The sequence below is a fragment of the Schistocerca piceifrons genome, chromosome 1 (assembly GCF_021461385.2).
Source record: "Schistocerca piceifrons isolate TAMUIC-IGC-003096 chromosome 1, iqSchPice1.1, whole genome shotgun sequence".
NCBI classification, from domain to species: domain Eukaryota; kingdom Metazoa; phylum Arthropoda; class Insecta; order Orthoptera; family Acrididae; genus Schistocerca; species Schistocerca piceifrons.
In genome coordinates this window covers 1,237,069,200-1,237,089,495 of record NC_060138.1, presented here as the reverse complement: position 1 = coordinate 1,237,089,495, position 20,296 = coordinate 1,237,069,200, and positions in this window count along the sequence as shown.

Below are 20,296 nucleotides of genomic sequence, written 5' to 3'. Positions count from 1 at the left end.
CCCCTAGAACTTAGAACTACTTAAACCTAACTAACCTAAGTACATCACATACATCCATGCCCGAGGCAGGATTCGAACCTGCGACCGTAGCAGTCGCGCGACTCCGGACTGAGCGCCTAGAACCGCTAGACCACCGCGGCCGGCTGAAGGGTAGAGCCACGGGTCGTAACACATCTGAAATATAACATCCACTGTTCAAAGTGCCGTCAATGCGACCGAGACGTGTAACCAATGGCACCCCATATCAACAAGCAGGGTAATATACCAGTATGGCGATGACGAATACACACTTCCAATGTGCGTTCACCGCGATGTCGCCAAACACGGATGCTCCCATCATGATGTTGTAAACAGAACCTGGATTCATCCGAAGAAATGACGTTTTGCCATTCGTGCACCCAGGTTCGTCGTTGAGTACATCATCGCAGGCGCTCCTGTCTGTGATGCAGAGTCGAGGGTAATCGCAGCCATGGTCTCGGAGCTGATAGTCCATTCTGCTGCAAAGGTTGTCGAACTGTTCTTGCAGTTGGTTGTTGTCCTGCAAACGTCCCCATCTGTTGACTCGGGGATCGAGACGTGGCTGCACGAAACGTTACAGCGATGCGGGTAAGATGCCTGTCATCTCAACTGCTAGTGATACGAGGCCGTTGCGATCCAGCACGGCGTTCCATATTACTCTCCTGAACCTACCGATTCCATATTCTGCTAACAGTCATTGGATCTCGACCAACGCGAGCAGCAATGTCGCGATAGGCTACAATCCGACCTTTATCAAAGTCGGAAAAGTGATGGTACGCATTTCTCCTCCTTACACGAGGCATCACAACAACGTTTCACCAGGCAACGCCGGTCAACTGCTGCTTGTGTATGAGAAATCGGTTGGAAACTTTCCTCATGTCAGGACGGTGTAGGTGTCACCACCGGCGCCAACCTTGTGTGAATGCTCTGAAAAGCTAATCATTTGCATATCACAGCATTTTCTTCCTGTAGGTTAAATTTCGCGTCTGTAGCACGTCATATTCGTGGTGTAGCAATTTTAATAGCCAGTAGTGTATGTACATACATTCCCCACCCACTGGATGTGCAACTCGTTCTTTATTTATATGGACGCCCCAGCGCTTAGCTGCCAAAGCCACAATATTTGAAGAACTTGGAAAAATTCTTTTCATTGGGAAACAAGAGATTCTATCAGTGTACAAGTTGTTCAAAGGACTTAAGGGGACATTCCCCTGAACGTGCTGCATTTTTAGCATAATCTTCACCCTCTTAGTGCAACTGATCTATAAATGAAAGATAGCTCAAAATTCTTACGCACAGTTAGGGTCATTAGTCAAAGCATTTCCCAAAAAATCATTGAGACATTTATTATACTTTGGTACTGACAACAATATTTATAATAGTATAAAAAAGTAACACTGTTTCACTGCGGTACTATTTTCTTTGGATCCAATGACTGCACAGCTAGGAAAAAAGTCTGAGTACAGACAACATTCACATAAGTGTTTTTTACCTCAAATTTCCTTCCCTGATGCTAGTTTGTGAAAAAGACAAGTAATTTATTTTACTACAACAAAAATATTTAAAAATGTACCTCAAATATCACCGATATCATCATGTTTTAAATTTTTCAGGAAATAGTAGGCAAGGGAGTTAGAGGAGGTAATTCTAAATGTCTGTACCAATTTTTGTGAGTTTAACTTTAGTCATTTAGGAAAAAAGTGTACCTGAATGATGAAAATTCAAGTTTTCGGTAAATGGCAAAAGAAGATTTACAGATTTATTAACTTACCACTATGCTCGTTTAGAACATTCCAGCTGCATACTCCAGTTTTCCTCCTGTTTCCTTATCCTCCATACTCTTTCTCTTCATTCTTTTCATTATCCTTGAGTCCTTGGTAGCAGCTTCTGCAGCTGTCTCTGTTTCGGTTACCCGCCGCTTATCAACAGCAGTTAGAGCCGAAGCCATATTCATATGGTTCAAATGGCGCTGAGCACTGTGGGACTTAACGTCTGCTCAGGTCATCAGTCCCCTAGAACTTAGAACTACTTAAACCTAACTAACCTAAGGATATCACACACATCCATGCCCGAGGCAGGATTGCGAACCTGCGACCGTAGCGGTCGCGCGGTTCCAGACTGTAGCCCCTAGAACCGCTCGGCCACCCCGGCCAGCGAAGCCATATTACCTGCCATCTGGATGTTCAATTTCTTCATATCATTGATCCTAGAAATTGCACCATCACTGAATGTTACGTATTATTTCACCCATTACACCAATCTTCAGCACTGTTAGCCCAACAAATACAGTTTTGGGTATTCTCTCCCATATACAGCTGTCGAAGCTTTCATTAGCATTCTGGGAGAGACCATGCGTACATTTCCCAAGTAGATTTTTATTTGCCAGATCCCTATATATAGACCTAATTGCCTCCATTACAGCAGGTGGTAAGGAATGCTTGTGGGTATATTGTATGCCTGTAGTATTGCTCAAACGGTACTTGTACCACGAATCTTCCCCGTTTGGACACAAACCATTCCATGGGGTTTCATCTGTAGACATTCTGTGAAACCATGTTGCCCAAACAGAACGTCTCATGTTCTCCAAGTCTTCTACACTTCTCCTTATTGCTAGTCCATAATATTGAGTCAAAAAATCAGTTTCACATTTTGTAAGAGGTACACCACCTATGTGTTTACCATGTGACAGTTTTTTTCCATTGATATCTTTACACAGCTTTCTCAGCCGAACTCCCATTCTTTTTTGTGCATGCCCAACACATTCAAGCTTTTCTATCGGAGGGTCCCCATATGGTCTGACATTAACAACAGTAGTGTGTCCTTTACAGACTCTATCCCATACCTCACACCACGATTGACCTCTGATATTCTAAGAATGTTTAGAACTCCTTTCGTTTCCATGTTTTCACTTGGATCATCAAAGTTCTTTACACAAACATGGATGCCAAAAAATTTACTTCAACAACCCTGGCAGTACTTTGTTAGACATTCATAATCTAGTATCTTACCAGTTTCAATAAATGTGGCAGCTACAACCCCATTCAGAGAAGTATGACCTCTCTTCTGCTAAGATCCATCAAATGCTGCTACAAGAATTACAGGCAATCACTAACCGATTTGAAAGACTCTTCCTTGCTGAAATGTCCTCAGAAACGTCAGTACTATCTTAATACTTACATTTCACACCATTCTTCAAAAGTCTTGACAGCAAATTTAGGTTCACAATAACTTTCCCGTCGTTATTGCTGTTCACAGTACTACTATATTTGTTCTTATTACATTCAGAAAGGGAAAGTTTAGGTCTAGAAGCACTGCCTGTAGACACAGTTCCCGCTGCGACGATTGTGTTCGGAACTGTTTGCCGCAAAACTTTTGTTTTGGGCTAAATTTCTTTACTCTCGGCATCTGTAGCACAGGAAACACACACACAGAAACAAACCAACACACAATAACTACAAAACCAAATGCGCATGAATTTCCAAAACCATATAATCTCAGATTTTTATTTAGGTTCAAACCATACATAGCCTTCTAGACATGCCTGTACTTTGGTTCCGGGAGTCAGTACCTTCTAAAATACACCTGTGTTAACAATCCGTAACTAACGACGGAAAAAACGGAAGAACAAAATAATGCAGTCCGCAGCTCGAGGTCGTGCGGTAGCGTTCTCGCTTCCCGCGCCCGGGTTCCCGGTTCAAATGGTTCAAATGGTTCTGAGTACTATGCGACTTAACTTTCTGAGGTCATCAGTCGCCTACAACTTAGAACTAATTAAACCTAACTAACCTAAGGACATCACACATATCCATGCCCGAGGCAGGATTCGAACCTGTGACCGTAGCGGCCACGCGGTTCCAGGCTGAAGCGCCTAGAACCACTCGACCACACCGGCCGGCCGGGTTCCCGGGTTCGATTCCCGAAGGAGTCAGGGATTTTCTCTGCCTCGTGATGACTGGGTGTTGTGTGATGTCCATAGGTTAGTTAGGTTTAAGTAGTTCTAAGTTCTAGGGGACCGATGACCATAGATGTTAAGTCCCATAGTGCTCAGAGCCAAAGTAATGCATCATGTATTCTGACGCACTTAAAAAATGACGGACACTTTAAGTGTGAATTGCAGAGTAACCATGTGGATATATATGTAGACAGATGGTCATGGCCCCTGTGCAACATTATGTTCAACCTCAATTTTAGAACGAACAGAAAATGATAATGCCCATAAACTACAAATTTTTGAAATCAGCATGAAATGCTCTTTTCCATAGATCAAGAATTTTTTTTCAAATTTTTGTTCATTTTTCACGAGCATGTCCCCTTAAGGAAATGCCTCTCCGTGATATCTTCCGCAGCTGGTGTGTCGATAGGTGAACAAACTCTAATTATCAAGGCACAAATGCAACAAGTGATCGCTCAGCAAGGAAGTATAAAACCTCAGTATAAACGCCTACCAACAAGCATAATGCGATATACGCAGAAAGACAACACATGCAACATAAACACCTAAATCCACCACTCAAATAAAAATGTCAGCAGTTATCTATAGAGAGTATTAACTGCCAACAGACGGGCAAGTAACATTAACATATCTCTCTCACGTTTGATCAGATGAAAATAACGAGATGATTCTATAAATAGAGACAGAGGCGTTTCTTTAAATTCTGCTTGGAATCCTGACGTCTAAATCCACATATAGAGAATGAAATTATATCTAGCCTTGAGGCCATGGCTGTAGTCGCTAGTCATTACAACTAGTACGCTGGTGAATAATTTTTGACATTGATTTTATTCCGAAATATGTAAAATTGAAAAGGCAATTACTTTTTCCAAAATGATTTCGACAGACAGGAGACAATATATCCAGATTCATTGCTTAAAGCCGGCCGCTGTGGCCGAGCGGTTCTAGGCGCTTCAGTCCTCAACCGCGCTGCTGCTACGGTCGCATGTTCGAATCCTGCCTCGGGCTTGGATGTGTGTCATGTCCTTAGGTTAGTTAGGTTTAAGTAGTTCTAAGTGAAGGGGACTGATGACCTCAGATGTTAAGTACCATAGTGCTTAGAGCCATTTGAACCATTCCTTAATAGATAACATTATTAGGCAATATAATATCGAATTATGAACTAACTAACCTTTTTCTTCAGAATACCACGTTATGAACTGATGAATCAAAACATCATAACCTTTGCCCTCCGCGAAGTTGGATGCCACGTGGTGGAGCAGCGGGTACGTGACGTGGTAAAAATGTAGCAGACACGGACGGTGGATGACCCTAGCGATGATATGGGCTGCAAACGGAGAAATTCATGAGCGACTTTGACAAACGATAGATTATTATTACGCAGAGTCTGTGCACGATTACTGTCGTTAGCATCTACGGAAAGAGGTACAAGGACAGAGAAAGCACCGCTAGGTGCTAAATGGTAGGACGTCCACGACTCTTCACAGAACGTGGGTTTCGGAGGCTTGCCTCGTCTGTAGAGTAGGATAGATGGTGATCTGTAGCATCTCTGCCGAAAGAACGCGATGCTGTTTCACGCACAAGTGTTTCGGTGCCCACCGTTTATCGTGTATTGTTGGAGTGGGCATGAGACCCTTGTGATCTGACCATTGATCAACGGAAATATGTCGGCTTTTCAGGTGAATCCCATTTTTGCTACACTAGGTCGATGGGCGTGTCCACAAACGCCGCCATCGAGGTAAACGGCGACTCGAAAGCGCAGCTCGCCGCGTACCCAGGCTGGTGGAGCACTATTTTGCTTCGGAAGACGTTCTCCAGTGCTTGCGAGGGATCTGCCATAGTACTCGAAGAACCGGAGACAGTTGCGAACCACCCGGACTCCTTCAAGTTTCATGTCTTTTCCGACAGCGATCTCATCTTTCAGCAGTATAAATGTCAGTGTCCCTGAGCTATAAACGTGCTACAGTAGTTTGAGAAGCATTATAGTGAACTCACATTGATGTCTTGGAGACCAAATTCGCCTAGTGCTAATCCTATGGAATCTATCTGGGTCACTATCGTGTATAGGAATATTACCATCTCGTTATTTACGCGAATTACATGATCTGTGCGTAGAAATCTAATGCCACATACCTCCATAAACTGTCGAGTCCCTGATACAAAGAATCAATGCGGTATTTTGTTTCAAAGACGGACAAACAAGCTAGTAAGCAGGTGGTCATAAAATGGTTCAAATGGCTCTGAGCACTATGGGACTTAACTGCTGTGGTCATCAGTGCCCTAGAACTTAGAACTACTTAAACCTAACTAACCTAAGGACATCACACACATCCATGCCCGAGGGAGGATTCGAACCTGCGACCGTAGCGGTCGCGCGGTTCCAGACTGTAGCGCCTTTCACCGCTCGGCCACTCCGGCCGGCGGTGGTCATAATGTTTTCGCTCATCAGTGTACTCCCTTATGAACAGAAGTCACGGGCAAATAAGTTTTTATTATCTTCTTTTGTTTCTCGTTCCCGTCACTTGAGAAGGCATTAAATGTCCCCATTTCCTTTTTCAATTCCTTCATATTACATTCTATTTTTCTAGGAATATCATACCGCAATTCCATTATCCTTCTATGTATCTTACATGGAACATTCTAAAATCGGCTTATTACCAAAAAGTTCTAATTTATTATCACATTTTGCAAAATTTGCCTTATGTGAGCATTGAATAGTTGCTGACTGAGATAATGTCTTAGTTCTCAATTTCTCCAACCAGACTCCTCCGATTCTCTTTTAACATCAGTCACAGACCTCTCCACGCCTGAGAACTGTGTGGTGTCCTACTCCTTTAGAATCCCTTAAGATGCTTGTGGTAACTATTCTTCCCTTGTTCCTGACTCCCTCGGCCATAATGTGGTCAGCATGACGCTAGCCAGGTGGCCGTATACCTGAACCATCCCACGATCAACAAATACACGTTTGTCGTCTTTGTCTGACGCCATCTTAGTCTCAAACTGTTCTGGTATATTATCTCTTAAATTTTGATAGCATTCCATTCTCGTTTATACTGTGCGTAAATACGATCCAATAACACGTTACCCAACGTAATGGATACTACTTTGTCTGCCACTGAACAAACTAAATTAATGTGATAATTATGACCTTAGGACATATCAAATTTGAGAAAGTCCTGTCACGGTCCCCACTTACAGCAACGCATATTCTCTACTCTATTAGTAATTATAATATCGTCTTATCTTTTATTACAAATATCTACTCCTGTCTGTCAAGATTGGTGACCACGCTGTATTTTTTTGCGTCTAGCTTTAGACTTGCGACTAAAGGCGGAAATATTTATGGTCTGAGCTCTCATTTGATAAAAACTGTGCTCTGTTACAAATGTCAACTGCATTTCTATCTATTGAATATCAATTAGGTTATCAGATTTCTTTAAAAGCGTTCAGTGGACAGTCTAGGGGGTATATTTATCCACAAACAAATTATACACATCACTTCACTCTTCCCTTTAGTTATAATTTTAGTAGTTAACGTTTCCCACTAAAGCACCGTTTCCGCTATTGTCACTGAGCCAGGAGGCAAAACTAACGCACCTAGAGACGTTTTCACCTAAAAATTAATAATTCTAGTTTCTCATACCAGTCGTCATACCCTGAAAGGACGAATTTTAAAAGTAAGTCTTGTAAGGGTGTTACTATATTACGTTGCGAGACCAAAGAAGCTGCAGTGTTTGATTGTATTGTTTATTACTGTAGCCCTGTTTCGGCGTAATTCTCGTCTTCAGGTTATCTGTGAAAAGTACATAGTTTGGTACAACATTTGTAATTTTTGTGTATATAATTTAACTTATTGTAGAATTATGGTTTGCTACATACATCAGGTGTTTTTTATATCCTTATGCCATCGATGTCTCACTTCCTGTCACACTATTTTACAACCTTTCATGCTGTCGGAGCCATAGTAAATGCTAAATGTTTGTTGGAATAGTTATTTATATAATTGTAGAATTATGAAAGTTCACGTCATTATAATGTTTCTTGACAGGTACATGGACAATTGACTCGGCAATGTTACATAGTTATAAGCAGTTCGATTCTTTGGTATTCTCTAGGTAATATGTTTATACTCATTATATTGCTTGTATGATTCGTGTTTATGGGGTTGTACAGTTACATGTAATTTAATCCTGTTGCCTCCATGGAATTGGCTGTGCCAGAGAGTGTTGTGTTGTGCGGGTTTTGTAACAATTTCCTAATGTTGTTTACGTAAATGCGTGATTTCCAGTGATTACTTTTAATTTCGTGGTAACATTATCCCTGGTATGTTTGTAAATTTTGTTTTTCTCCTTATCACTTGTTTGGAGGGATAATTTTAATAAAATTTTCTGTGTAATGTTTGTTTCAAAACTGTTCGTCTGCTTAGAATTTCTTGAGGGTAATTTTATGGGTGTGAATATAATTCAATTTCTCGAAGAATATTTAGTAATGGTCCTTTTTGTGCACTATGTAAAACCTCGACAGGGCTTTCTGTGTCGTCCGCTGTATGTCGTTCTGTTTTCAAGCGGTGGAAGAAAGTTGATGGGTCACTGTTGCTATCACTAACGTATTCTTGGAATATTGGAATTCCACACGACTTGATCTGTAGAGATTTTGTCACATTTTTTACACTGAATTTTATACAATCCAGTATTTTAATATATGGTTGGTATTGTTTTCCCGAGTGTAGCAGTGTTCGCAGATTGTGTCTTGTCTGGTATACAAATTTTATGTTAGCTTGTTTTTGTAGTGCGTTCATTGTGTGTGATATCTTTCCTACATATGTAGCGGGTACATATGTAAATTTTTGTTTTGTTGATAACTCTCCTGTCAGCGTTATTTCCTTGCGTATGGTGGATTGTAAGGGGTATTGCGCTTATCATTTAGGTATACGACAATTTTAGGTTCAAAGTAATTTCGTTCTACAATATATATTATGATTTATATCTCTTTTTGTATGGTGTCGTGTTCCAAAGGCACGTTTATCAACCGATTAATCATAACATGAAAATATGCGAAGTTTTTGGATAATTTTAATGTGCGTTGTTGTCTGTAGTGCTTGGTTTCCGATAAATCTCGAATGACATAACGACACAGAGGCCATAGGAGAGTACATAAATACACAAAGTAAGTCTGTTGATTGAACTTAGAATAGTTACTTAAATTGCATTTTAATATCAGTGATTATTGTTTGCATTCACAGAATAAAACTGATAAGGTCTCTAATGACCTGTTTTTCAAACATTTAAAAACTTGTAAAAAAATAAAAAAGAAAGAAAGAAATACTGGTATAATGTCGCCCATCAGATTACGTGCCTTCACTTTCTTTCTTTGATAAGCCATACAAACATGCATCTATTGTTGTTACTTTCCCACTCAGTACACAGTAAATTTGAGATAGGATTTAATCAGAGTAAACATAGGTACTTCAAAGAAGATGGTAATACTTGTAAGAACCAACTGTCAATATATAGAATCAAAAGCCAGTTTCAAATAAGCTTTGTTGACACAAGTCTGTCTTCCTTTAAATGAATAATGAAATAAATTATGTGAAGTTTGCCTTGTCATAAGCAATACAGTTGAGAAAGTGATTCAAAATTACTTCCGCGGACTCTTCACATCTTTCATGAATTGGATATACCAGAAACGCCATAATTTCTACCTTTACGAAGCATTCTTTATGTAAAATGGTGTAATGCGTGCAACACTGTACACCGATCTGTAAAAGCCTTGCATCCTCAGCTACAATTTACACGAGACGATTTATTACTGCAGAAGTGCTAATTATCAGCTTCGTCCATAAATTGTATAAATTTTAGGACAAAAAATATTTAACAACCTGAAGAGAGCACCATTCAATTACCTCACTTGACAACTGCTAGTGGGGTACTTTTCCAAGTTTAGTGTGACTGCAGTGTATGTCGTTCCACACGAAAAGCGTTCATAAGACGGAAATAACAAGAAACACCTGCCAACACTATCTCGACAATATCCATTGTGTCAGTCCACTGCGCACATTCCTTCTTCTAAAAGGCGCTCCCCAAAGAGAATAAGAAGGGAAAAAGATTGGCCGGCCTCAGGCATAATGTGTTCCTCATTTCTTTGCGAAATTGCTACTCTTCTCGTAATAATAAACTATAGTGACCTCAGGAAGAAATCAGGATTTGCAAATACGTTTGTGCCATTAAGCAAGAGGGTGAGTCAAATGAAAACCTTAAATTTGTAATAATAAATCGAAATTACGTGCCGTTATCCTGTAAGTTGGTAAGCGTGCTACAAACAGCGTGCAGAATGCCTGTAGGTGGCAGCATAGTGCAGATGCACACATGCCGACGCAGTACCAGTATAAAGATGGCCGCCCCACTTGCGACTTGCACCAGGAAAGAACAGCGTTCTGTTATTCGGTTTTTGCGTAGTGAAGGTGTGAAACCTATAGAAATTCATTGACGAATGGAGGTTCAGTACGGCGATGCATGTTTGTCACAGCATTAAGTCTGCGAATGGAGTAGGAAGTTCGCAAATGGTGTGACTTCAGTGGAAGATGCTCGTCCAGATCAGGCACAACGAGTTGTGACTCCACAGGACACTGCAGTAGTTGGAGCCATAGTGAAGGAAAACTGCCGAGTGACATTGAATGACATTGCAGCATGTTACAGATTAGTCATGGGTCAGCACACCACATTTGTGTTTCACAAAGTGTCTGCAAGATGGGTGCCACGGCAGCTGACTCCTGAAATGAGAGAACGACGTGTTGATGCTTGTGAAGAACTTCTTCGGCGCTTTGAACGAGAAGGTGATGGCTTCCTTGCAAGAATCGTTACTGGGGACGAAACCTGAGTTCACTTCCACCAACCGGAAACGAAGAGAACGAGCAAGGAATGACGCCATTCCTCATCACCAAAACCAAAGAAGTTTCGAGCAGAAAAATCGGCAGGGAAGGTTATGCTGACTCTCTTTTGGGACGAAAAAGGCGTCATTTTGGAGCATTTCATACCTAGAGGGGCCACTGCCACCAGTACATCGTACACAGATCTCCTGAAAAGTCATCTGCGGCCTGCAATCAAACCAGAGCGACGTGGATTGCTGTCAGCAGGTGTCCTTTAGCAACATGACAATGCAGGGCCCCACACTGCCAGTACAACTGTTGCAACAAGCACAGACCTGAATTTTGAGTGTCTTTCTCATCCACCATACTCACCGGACCTTGCCCCAAGTGATTTCCATATGTTTGGACCACTCAAAGACGCAGTGGGAGGAAAGAAGTTCCGTTCTGATGATAATCATCTTTAATCATCAATAAATCATATCAGATTGGGGCAACATAATATGTAAATGTGAAAGTAACGCTGTACTGTTACATTATGTATGCTGATGAGCCAAAACATTATGAACACCTGCTTAACAGCTTATTTGTCCGTCTTTGGAATGAAATACATCACTATGGTGTATGAGTGGTTGCACGGACTACCACAAGAATTTTTTTCTAAAGGAATTTATGCACTTTGTAAGCGCTGGAGGACTGGCATTGAGCGTGTGGGAGATTATGTCGAAAAGTGATACAGCTTTGTACTACTTCTGTACAATAAATAATATTCAAAAAAATATTTAAGTTTTTCATTTGACTCACCCTCGTATATTACAATAACATGTGTGCCATACTAATCGCAGTACACTGTTACAATTGTTCCATAACTCTCTCAGCCAATAATCATCTTTAATCATCAATAAATCATGTCAGATTGGGGCAACATAATATGTAAATGTGAAAGTAACGCTGTACTGTTACATTATGTATGCTGATGAGCCAAAACATTATGAACACCTGCTTAACAGCTTATTTGTCCGTCTTTGGAATGAAATACATCACTAATTCTCCGTACAAGAGATCTGACTGTTAGTTGGTAGATTTCTAGAGATACGTGGCATTACATGTCTATGAACAGCTCATGTACTTTGCGTAAATAATGAGTCTCTGATTTGCGTACGCCCCTTTGCGAGCCGAATCCATATATCGATATATCGTCGTTCCTGCGTCGCAATCTGTACTTGTAGACGAATTGTGTAATTCCCGTTCAGCACGTGGGTGCGACGACATATGGACTTCACTTCATAACGGCCGTTGCATCGTTCTTCTAAACTACAGAAGCATTGCAGTACAGGATTTTCTCTGGTGACTTCGACACATGCCAGTAACCAACATTTGAGTGTGTCGTTCTTATGAACAGACTGCATAGTGCGTTTTATTTGACAACTATGTCTCAGAAATGTTTTAATATTGCTTCTGATATATCATCATTTTAATTGACCCAATTTCGTCAGTGATTTCTATGTCGACTTCGACTTTGGCCATAGGAACCATTTTGAGTATCTTGTGTTAATAACTTGCGTTTCAAAGTGTTTCTTCTCTGCTAAATGCGTCTCAAAGTGTTTAATGTTTTCTCCGATGTATCGTCAGATTAATTTATCGAATTTAGCCTGTGCTTCATTTATCAATTTGTACACCACACAAGAGACTAGCTATGGAGCATTTCGTGTTCATCATAACACTACAAGATGTGTCTTCTCTGATGAATGTGTCTCATAATGTATGTGTGTGTCTGTGTGTGTGTGTGTGTGTGTGTGTGTGTGTGTGTGTGTGTATGTGTGTGCGTGTGTGTCCAGTATAATCAACTGTATTTAGTCACTGTTTTCTTTATCTACCTGGGCATGTAATGGTAATGGATTACACTGGGGCATGTGTACCAATAGGAGCTAGCTTTTGCCTGTCATACGAGGGGAGTAAAGCTTACGGGCCACAGGTTTTCTGTGTGTTTCCTATTCATCTAGTACATAATTACTCATTTCTCTGTGAACCCACCAGGTATTAAAATAACGCAACTGTCCCCTGTTATATTATTTCTCCTATCGGCATAAGGGTAGTTTGCTCAGTTGCTTTTTCGAACATCGTGTTCCTTTCCTAAGAGTCACTAACTGATAATTCGAGTTTCTGTATGTCAGCTTATTACATAGAGAGGCATATTCACGTAGATAGTGCCGATATGTGAATCATCAATTACACTTAATGTTAATATCGATTCGCTCATGTTTTGTTACAAATTCAGATAATATTGTTGCTCTTCTCAGTAGTTTTTGTTGGAAAGTTGTGGCAAGTTCCTATGGGACCAAACAGCTGAGGTCATCGGTCTCTTGGCTTACACAATACTTAATCTAACTTAAACTAACTTACGCTAAGGACGACACACACACCGATGCCCGAGGGAGGACTCGAACCTCCGACGGCGGGAGCCGCGCTAAGCGTGGCAAGGCGCCTCAAGCCGCTCGGCTACGCCGCGCGGGAATCCATTTTGTGATCGTGTTAGATCACATTGAGGCTTGCATTGTATTTCCGCGTGTGAGGGCCTCGTATTAAAACAGACGACAAGCAGGCTACTTGCAAACTAACACTGATTGTATTGAATAGTAATAAAGATACGTCAAGTAAGTACATTTATTATTTTTATTTAGTAATTGTCGACCTCGGAAAATAATTGTTGTTTGGGAGCAGCGGCACGATGTAACAGAAATTAAAGGGAGGAGCCGTCGTGTGGCTTTTAGGAAATAGGTCGCGACTCGCATCTGAAAGCAGCCGACAGGACAGACGCGGCGGCGGCTGGGAGCGTCCATTTAATTCCGTTAAAACACAGCGCGCCCCCTGGGAGCGGCCGCCCTGCCCTCTCAGAGGCAATCCACTCAGCGGGGCGCGGATCAGCCGCCCGTCCGCTCTGGCCCGCTGTCCAAACGCCGCCGCGCCGGCTGACGTTGCGCCGCTCTCGGTGTCGGCACCGCCGCATCGCCTGTTACCGCAGACTGAGTGTGATGTGCCGTCGTCTTGCAGAAAGTGATCACGACGTACGCAAACAATTAAATTACGGCTGCCAAAAGCCGATAAGCAGCAAGCCCTGACGCAGTTGGTTTTATGGTTTGCACTAGCTGAGTACCCGGCGTGACCCGAGACATTATTTATTCTTATGTTCTTTCAGACATTCTCCCCCTTCCCACTCCCTCTGTCCTCCCCTATCCCCCCCCTTTCTCTCTCGCCCTCCCTCCCTCTCTCTCTCTCTCTCTCCCCGCCTCCTACACCCTCTCTCACTGTCCACCTCCTCCAATCCAAATCTCTGTCTGTCTACTCCGATCTCTCTCTCTGTCCGCTGTCCGTCTTTTCCTTCCCCCTATGTCCAACTCCTTCCACTTCCCTTGTCCAACTGCTCCTGTCCCTTATCTCTGTGCATCTTTCCCTCCTCTCTCTCTCTCTCTCTCTCTCTCTCTCTCTCTCTCTCTCTCTCTCTGGCCGCCTCTTCTTCCCCCTTCTATGCCTATTTTCTTCCCTCCCTTTCCATATCGATCGTTCACCCACTTCTCTCAGTCTCCTCATCTTTCCTTTCCTTTACCTCTCTACCTCCTCCTCTGCCTTCTCTCTGCCCACATCACCCTCCCTCCCCATCTGTGTCCATCTTTTCCTTCTCCCTCTCTGTCTGTCCATTTACTTCTGGCCCCTTTCTCTCTCTCTCCACGTTATCAGCTACACCCCAACTCTTCCCGCCACAGTATTTCCCTCCAGGTCGTAGCTAACACGAATACAGTCGTTAGTAAGGAGGTAACGAATTAAAACGTCGTGCTTCGTGCGGCAGTTTTACTGTGTTAACAGCGAAACTGTAGTAAGCGATAAACTTTTTTCCTTTCATAATTTTTTGGGACTTGTCAGTCCGAAAACGTTTCGTAAAACTTTGAAATTGTGGGTGAAGTTTGTTGTAAGCCTTTAAAAGTTCGCCGGCCGATGTGGCCGTGCGGTTCTAGGCGCTACAGTCTTGAACCGAGCGACCGCTACGGTCGCAGGTTCGAATCCTGCCTCGGACATTGATGTGTGTGATGTCCTTAGGTTAGTTAGGTTTAATTAGTTCTAAGTTCTAGGCGACTGATGACCTCAGAAGTTGACTCGCATAGTGCTCAGAGCCAGTTTAACTTTAAGTGTTCTGTGATTCAAAACAAGCTGCAAAACGATTTAGAAAAGATATCTGAGTGGTGCGAAAAGTGGCAGTTGACCCTAAATAACAAAAAGTGTGAGGTCATCCACATGAGTGCTAAAAGGAACTCGTTAAACTTCGGTTATACGATAAATCAGACTAATCTAAAAGCCGTTAATTCAACCAAATACCTAGCTGTTACAATCACCAACAATTGAAATTGGAAGGAACACATAGAAAATGTTGTGGGGAAGGCTAACCAAAGACTGCGTTTTATTGGCAGGACACTTACAAAATACAACACACCCACTAAGCAGACTGCCTACACTACGCTTGTCCGTTCTCTTTTAGAATACTGCTGCGCGGTGTGGGATCCTAACCGGATGTGACTGACGGAGTACATCGAAAAAGTTCAAAGAAAGGCAGCACGATTTGTATTATCACGAAATGTGGGAGAGAGTGTCCCAGTAATGATACAGGATTTGGGCTGGAAATCATTAAAAGAAAGGCGTTTTTCGTTGCGACGAAATCTTCTCACGAAATTCCAAATACCAACTTTCTCCTCCGAATGCGAAGATATCTTGTTGACACCGACGTACATAGGGAGGAACGATCACCACGATAAAATAAGGGAAATCAGAGCTCATACGGAAAGATATAGGTGTTCGTTCTTACCGCACACTATACGAGATTGGAATAATAGAGAATTGTGAAGGTGGTTCGATGAACCCTCTTCGAGGCACTTGAATGTGATTTGCAGAGTATCCATGTAGATGTAGTAGATGAACTCAAACACTGGACGGATAAATTACAAGTTTTTGCGCGTCAAGAGCTGCACTGATTTTTCACTCCCAGCCCTACCCCTTTGATAAGTGGGTAGTTCTTACCCCCACAGCGGTTCTTTTCAAGAGACTGCAAGATCCATAAATATATAAAAATTATTGTATACATATACCTCATTTCCTCCTCACCATATTTGGTACGTATGTCACTTACTACCTGAAAAGAATCGCTTTGGAGCAACCGCCTTTCCTTATCTGTTTTTATCAAAGCTGTTAACACCTGTTGAATGAATTACAGACTAATTTTGTCTGTCTGTTGCCGAGTCCTAGAGCACACTCTAATCTGAAACTTTCTCTCACGCCTTAATACGCCAATGAGCAGGAAGGACAGAAAGACGGAAACAAACGTCATTAAGAAGATAGCGATTAACAACGGTTATAGAGTAGATATTGTTAATATGTCTGCTGCATAAAATTAATAAACATAGAAAGAATAGACTTAAGGGAGATAAAACGGAAATTTTTGTGATGCTGTACTATCACATTTTTATACCGTACGGTGTTAATATACCGTTCAGACAAATAATCTAGTGAGGTATAACCTGAAGCACAATATAAATACGTTGGAAAGATACGGAGTGTATAAAATTCAGTGGGCAACCTATGATGCAAAATATACTGGACAGACAACGAAATGACATTTTTTAGCGCTTTGAAGAATTATTTTAGGGCAAATACAGAACTATAATTTTATAATACCACTTTGACGGAGTAGGTGGCGGTTGACGATCAACGCTTAGGGTATGAGAAAAAATAGACTATCAGTACAACAGAATTATGTTTGAACCACCAGCTGATGTTACACAGCAACATGTCAGTTCAGAACAAACCCCTGCCATCTGCAGACACTCTTGGAGCACACAGCAAAGTAATACACATGACGCACTTGTACAGGCAAACAAATGATTGCAATTTCAGAAAAATATGATGATTCATGTAAGAGAAAGAGCTTCACAAATTGAACGGGTCAGTAATTCATCGATCGACCTCTGGCTCTTATGCAGGCAGTCATTCGGCTTTGCGTCTGTTTTTTTAAAAAAATGGTTCAAATGGCTCTGAGCACTATGGGACTTAACATCTGTGGCCATCAGTCCCCTAGAACTTAGAACTACTTAAACCTAACTAACCTAAGGACATCACACACATCCATGCCCGAGGCAGGATTCGAACCTGCGACCGTAGCAATCGCGCGGTTCCGGACTGAGCTCCTAGAACCGCTAGACCACCGCAGCCGCCTTTGCGTCTGTTGACAGAATTGTTGGTTTTGCTCCTGAGGAATATCACGCCAAATTCTGTCTAGCTGCCGTACTAGATAGCCAAAAATCCGATATGTTTGGAGCGACCTGTCCATGTTGCTCCAAACGTTGTCAACTGAGGAGAGATACGGCGACCCTGCTGGCCAAGGTGGGTTTTGGCAAGCACGAAGGCAAGAAATAGAAACTCCCAGCGGGTGCAGGCTTACATCCTCAATTGTAGGTCCAGGATGGCTTGACTTATAGGACAACGAAACGCGAGATAGAGTATCGCCGACGTGCCGCTGACCTGTAAGCTGCCACGGATGGCAACCAAAGGGGTTCTGCTGCCAAAAGAAATCACACCTCAGTCCATCACTTAGGCCGTGTCCTACGTGAGCGACAGAAGCGAGCGACAGCGAGCGACTTCTGGATATGCGACACCCCAGTGACAAGCAGCAGCATCGGGCGAAAACCTTGAGTGTCCTGCATGTGACCATGTGGCGCTACAAGATGGGTGCTTAGAGCCAACCAGCTGTTTCCATGAAACGGCGTCCCTAACGTGTAGAACGTAGTATCTGGAGAGTAAGGCTACAGAATTAGGTTTACTTAATAAAATAAAGCGAAAAGGAATGCTGTGCATAAAATTTACGAAGGGAGGAATCTCCATGAAGAATATCATAAGTATCGTCAACTACGAAGATCACCAGACAAGTTATTCGGATACACGTGAATGAGCAGAGGAGAATTCGACTATCTCACCAATAAATTAAATACGAATGTTTTTTTTACATGATCAAGAACTTTTAACATCCAATAAATGCGGAGGAATTACTATTACATGACAAACTACGCTAAATACAAACATAAGCACACAGATTGGGAGCACTGACAAATAGCTAGCGGTGGTGCAAGGCTAGTGTATACACCTCATAAATACGTGTGAGGGTGAAGGTTGCAGGTTCAATTCCCAGCTGTTATTAGATTTTTACTGACTCAGCTACGATACTGTATACTACGTTTTATGTATACTGCATCGCTAAGTATATTTTTAAGGTCTTGCCAAAGAACTTGATCTTCACACCTATCCCAGTATATCACACACATTTAATTCCTAATAAATTGCAATGAACCATGAAATTTTGCAGATATTTGATGTTGCGAACGTAATTCATCAGCAGTGATTGTTAAGGCCAAGTGGTTCAATTACTCTAAATACTACTCTGTAAAAGTAAAGCTTACAAAATTTTTGAAAGGAAAGTCAAACGTTTTGTGTAATGATTTGTATGAAATATAAAATATTAAGGAAACGTTTGGTGCACCTCATTTTCTGTTCATGATTACGAGCATCATTCAAAGGTATGTAAAACGTTTCTTTGATCTACTTATTTCTTTTACACAAATAATTTCATAAAATATTTCACTGATTTTTTTTCATTTTTTAATTTCAGGTTTTATTCAGAAAGCATGATGTTACTGACTCCTCGCTTGGCTTCCTAACGTTCTTGATTCGAAGGAAGCCTTTTTGACATTTAAATATCGCACCAATGTATCTTTTTATGTGGAAAATAGCTAGGTCTTGAACAGATGACATTTTTGACACTTCATTTAGAGCAGCTTTTCGCGAAAAATTTCAATTTTTCCTCAGCTTATTAATTAAGTTTCCTTTCATTACTCTGATTACTTGGAAGCAGTTGAATATTTTCATGGAAAACTAGACCTCATGCTGGTCACTTTGATACCCCGTTTACCTGTGTCTCTCCCTTTGTTTGGCTATGATAATTTGGACATCATGTAAGTTATAGGGAGTCTTGTTTTCGTTCTGCTCACGCCTTTACAAATGGCTCTGAGCACTATGGGACTCAACATCGGAGGTCATCAGTCCCCTAGAACTTAGAACTACTTAAAACTAACTAACCTAAGGACATCACACACATCCATGCCCGAGGCAGGATTCGAACCTGCGACCGTAGCGGTCGCGCGGTTCCAGACTGAAGCGCCTAGAACCGCTCGGCCACACACGCCTTTACAAAACCGTATCGAGTGTTAATCACATGATAAAATAGTCCTTTCTGCGTGCTGTCATTTCCAAAATTGGCCGTTTCGATATCTTGAAACTTTTATAAGATATGACGATTTCTACGACCGCTTGATTCGCGAAGCGCAGGAAAGGTTCGGACGCGCCGCGAGCGACCCGTCCGCGGATATAGCAACCAATGTCTCAGGAATGAAAAGAGATATCATTCCGGCCTCAACTTTAAATACAATTTAGATATATTAGTTACGTTTAATATGCAATAATGTATGGCCTTAAATGAACTGCACGGAAGTCCTACACAATATGATTTTACCTCTGCAAATTGTTAAAAATTTCGTGCAACTCAATTTCAATTTCGTGCAGCACAGTAACTATGACGAATCATGAAAATAAAATCTGACGTTTATCATTATAGGTTGCGGAAGATCACATTTTTTCACCAAATAGTTTTCTTAAAATCGGATGTTGAGTAATTCATAGCTGCCATCGCGTCCGCTCCACTGGTTTGCCGAGTTGACACGTGCCTGTCGCTCTCTGTTGCACGTGCTACAGCGACAAGATTCAAACACGTTTGAATTCAAACGTCGCCAGCTGCAGCGGAAGACAGGCAGCGACACAGATGTCGCTCACGTAGCACACTTCCGTAACTACACCTGCGGTTGTGTTTTGTCGCCTGAAGCTGTCGCACGCTTCTGTCGCTCACGTAGGACACGGCCTCAGTTGTAGGGCCGTGTCGCAGGCGACAGTCAGTTCGGTATCCCATCGCTGTCTGGGGCGTCTCCAAACTACTCTTCGGCCTGGGTTCTTATTGACCGAAGTAACATTGTTTTCAGTGATGAGTCACACTTCGAAGTGAGTCAGCGAAGACGAATCTGGAAATGCCCTGGACAGCAGTAGCGTGCCAGTCTGAGCTCCCCGACAACCATGGTTGACGCTCTGGACTGTGAATACTTTTCACAGCAGGACCCCGTCTGTTGTCATCCACAGCGCCCTTAGAGCACAGCTCTACGTCGACGACAATTTTCGCCCCGTTTTGTTGCCCTTCGTTGCAAGCTGTCCTGGACTTACATTTTATTTTTACATGGATACTCTGCAAATCAAATTTAAGCGCTTGGCAGAGGGTTCATCGTGCCACCTTCACAATACTCTATTATTCCAATCTCGTATTGCACGTG